The following is a 4,251-nucleotide window of genomic DNA, read 5'->3' on the forward strand; positions in this document are numbered from 1 at the left end:
TTTCAGGTATTTTCTGGCTGAAATTGAGGGATCTGAGCAAAAATCTGATTCAGAGGCTGAAAAGGACTGCAGATGCTATTGGATTCTGACCTCCCTGCACTCGAAGTGGATTTTCTGGAGCTACAAAATCTCAATTGGCGCGCTCTTAATTGCGATGGAAAGTAGACATCCTGGGCTTTCCAGAAATGTATAATAGTCCATACTTTGCCCGAGATTTGATGACCCAAATAGGCGTTTCAAGTCAGCTCAAGAATTCTGGCGTAAAACGCCGGAACTGGCACAAGAATGGGAGTTAAACGCCCAAACTGGCACAAAAGCTGGCGTTTAACTCCAAGAAGAGTCTTTACATGAAAATGCTTCAATGCTCAGCCCAAGCACACACCAAGTGGGCCCGGAAGTGGATATTTATGTCATTTACTCATCTTTGTAAACCCTAAGCTACTAGTTCTCTACAAATAGGACCTTTTACTATTGTATATTCATCTTGGTTCTTCTGGTTCCCTCTCTGGGGGCCGAAGCCAATGATCACCATTATCACTTATTTATTTTCAACGGTGGAGTTTCTACACACCATAGATTAAGGTGTGGAGCTCTGCTGTACCTCGAGTATTAATGCAATTACTATTGTTCTTCTATTCAATTCAGCCTATTCTTGTTCTAAGATATTCATTTGCCCCCAAGAACATGATGAATGTGATGATTATGTGACGCTCATCATCATTCTCACTTATGAACGCGTGCCTGACAACCACTCCCGTTCTACAAGCAAACAAGGCTTGAATGTTTATCTCTTGGATTCTTTAACCGGAATCTTCGTGGTATAAGCTAGAATTGATGGTGGCATTCAAGAGAATCCGGAAGGTCTAAACCTTGTCTGTGGTATTCTAAGTAGGATTCAAGGATTGAATGACTGTGACGAGCTTCAAACTCGCGATTGTGGGGCGTTAGTGACAGACGCAAAAGAATCACTGGATTCTATTCCGACATGATCGAGAACTGACAGCTGAATAGCCGTGCTGTGACAGAGTGCATTGAACATTTTCACTGAGAGGATGGGACTGTAGCCACTGAAAATGGTGATGCCCAACATACAGCTTGCCATGGAAAGGAGTAAGAAGGATTGGATGAAGACAGTAGGAAAGCAGAGAGACGGAAGGGACAAAGCATCTCCATACACTTATCTGAAATTCTCACCAATGAATTGCATAAGTATCTCTATCCTTATTTTATATTCTATGTTATCCTCCATAACCATTTGAGTCTGCCTGACTGAGATTTATAAGGTGACCATAGCTTGCTTCATACCAACAATCTCCGTGGGATCGACCCTTACTCGTGTAAAGTTTATTACTTGGACGACCCAGTGCACTTGCTGGTTAGTTGTGCGAAGTTGTGATAAAGAGTTGAGATTGCAGTTGAGCGTACCATGTTGATGGCGCCATTGATGATCACAATTTCGTGCACCAAGTTTTTGGCGCCGTTGCCGGGGAATTAAATGTCCTAACTATAGTTTCGCATTTGTTCCCTGCAATAACAGTGCCAAGTTTTGATCCGGCAACAGCACCAAGTTTTTGGCGCCATTGCCGGGGATTGTTTGAGTTTGGACAACTGATGGTTCATCTTGTTGCTTAGATTAGGTATTTTTCTTCAGAGTTCTTAAGAATGAATTCTAGTGTTTCAAGGTGATGTTCTTATCATCACCAAAGCTGATTGATTGTTATCAATTTAGCTCTTGAATGCAATGTCCTGCTGAAGCTTGGCTAGCCATGTCTAATTTCTTTAAACTAAAGCTTTAGACTAACATTGCATGATTCCTGGAATTCTCATTAAGAATTTTGATATCCTTATTTTCTTTCAATTTTCGAAAAACCCAAAAAAATTACAAAATAAAAAAAAAACCAAAAATATTTTATGTTTCTTGTTGAGTCTAGTGTCTCATTTTAAGTTTGGTGTCCATTGCATGTTTCTGTTCTTCTTGCATTTTTCGAATTCATTCATGTGTCTTCATTAATCTTCAAGTTGTTCTTGATGATTTTCTTACCCTGATCTTTAAATTCTCTTGTCTTGAGTGTTTTGTTGTTTCTCATATGCATTCTCATTTTGTTAGTGTCATTAGTATACAAACTTTTAAGTTTGGTGTCTTGCATGCATTGTTTATTTGATCTTAGTTTCATTTTGATTATTCATCATTATAAAAAAAAATTCAAAAAAATTTTTATTTGTGTCTTTTCAAGTCAATAATACAGAGAATTGAAGATTCAGAACATTCAGCAGAGGAATTACACAGAAAAAGCTAGGCGTTCAAAACGCCCAGTGAAAAAGGAAAACTGGCGTTTAAACGCCAGCCAGGGTGCCTGGCTGGGCGTTTAACGCCAGGATGGCACAAGAGGGAAGATTCTGTTTTTAATTTAAATTTTTTTCAAGTTTTCAAAGTTTTTCAAAATCAAATCTTTTTCAAATTATATCTTTTCAATCATATCTTTTCAAAATTAATTTCTTTTCATTTTCAAAAATACTTGCTAACAATTAATGATTTGATTCAATATTTCAAGTATGTTGCCTTTTCTGTTGAGAAAGGTTTAATGTCTGAATCATATCTTTCTTGTTAGCCAAGTCATTAGATTTCAAAATCAAATCTTTTTAAATTGTTTTTCAAATCATATCTTCTCAATCACATCTTTTTAAAACCATAACTTTTCGATCACATCTTTTTTATTTCTAATTTCAAAATCTTTTTCAAAAATCACTTGATTTGTTTTCTACTCTTAGTTTTCGAAAATCAATTAGTATTTTTCAAAATGTTTTTAAAATGTTTTTAATTTATTTTCGAAAATTTCTTCCCCTCTTCTCATATCCTTCTATTTATGGACTAACACTCCTCCTTAATGCACAATTCGAACTCCATCTTTCTTGATAAGTTCGAATTTTCTACCTCTTCCTTCTAATTTTCTTTTCCTCTGACACCTCAAGGAATCTCTATACTGTGACATAGAAGATTCCATATTTTCTTGTTCTCTTCTCTTTCATATGAGCAGGAGCAAAGACAAAAGCATTCTTGTTGAGGCTGACCCTGAACCTGAAAGGACCTTGAAGCGAAAGCTAAGAGAAGCTAAGGCACAACTCTCTGTAGAGGACCTAACAGAAATCTTCAAAGAAGAAGAACCCATGGCAGCCGAAAACAACAACAATGCCAACAATGCAAGGAAGGTGCTGGGTGACTTTACTGCACCTACTCCTGACTTCTATAGGAGAAGCATCTCTATCCCTGCCATTGGAGCAAACAACTTTGAGCTTAAGCCTCAATTAGTTTCGCTAATGCAACAGAATTGCAAGTTCCATGGACTTCCATTGGAAGATCCTCATCAGTTTTTAGCTAAATTCTTGCAAATCTGTGACACTGTCAAGACTAATGGGGTTGACCCTGAGGTCTACAGACTTATGCTATTCCCTTTTGCTATAAGAGACAGAGCTAGGATATGGTTGGACTCACAACCTAAAGAAAGCCTGAACTCTTGGGAAAAGCTAGTCAATGCCTTCTTGGCAAAGTTCTTTCCACCTCAAAAATTGAGTAAGCTTAGAGTGGAAGTCCAAACCTTTAGACAGAAGGAAGGTGAATCCCTCTATGAAGCTTGGGAAAGATACAAACAATTGATCAGAAAGTGTCCTTCTGACATGCTTTCTGAATGGAGCATCATATGTATCTTCTATGATGGTCTGTCTGAACTATCCAAGATGTTATTGGATAGCTCTGCTGGAGGATCTCTTCATCTGAAGAAGACGCCTACAGAAGCTCAAGAACTCATTGAAATGGTTGTAAATAACCAATTCATGTACACTTCTGAAAGGAATCCTGTGAACAGTGGGACAAATAAGAAGAAAGGAGTTCTTGAGATTGATACTCTAAATGCCATATTGGCTCAGAACAAAATATTGACTCAGCAAGTCAATATGATCTCTCAAAGTCTGTCTGGAATGCAAGCTACACCAGGCAGTACTAAGGACGCTTCATCTGAAGAAGAAGCTTATGATCCTGAGAACCCATCAATGGAAGATGTGAATTACATGGGAGAACCCTATGGAAACACCTATAATCCTTCACGGAGAAATCATCCAAATCTCTCATGGAAGGATCAACAGAGACCTCAACAAGGTTTCAACAACAATAATGGTGGAAGAAACATGTTTAGCAATGGCAAGCCTTTTCCATCATCTTCTCAGCAACAGACAGAGAATTCTAAGCAGAGCCACTCT

General features: G+C 38.0%; 1 non-coding gene across 1 annotated transcript; it reads right to left on the bottom strand.

Annotated features, from left to right (window-relative positions):
- Positions 1-3,570: 3,570 nt before the first annotated feature.
- Positions 3,571-3,678, bottom strand: LOC112714025 (small nucleolar RNA R71). Its single transcript, XR_003158982.1, has one exon. It is a non-coding gene; the product is annotated as a small nucleolar RNA R71 (small nucleolar RNA).
- Positions 3,679-4,251: the final 573 nt, after the last annotated feature.

This window comes from Arachis hypogaea, chromosome 9 (genome assembly GCF_003086295.3).
Source record: "Arachis hypogaea cultivar Tifrunner chromosome 9, arahy.Tifrunner.gnm2.J5K5, whole genome shotgun sequence".
Taxonomy (NCBI): domain Eukaryota; kingdom Viridiplantae; phylum Streptophyta; class Magnoliopsida; order Fabales; family Fabaceae; genus Arachis; species Arachis hypogaea.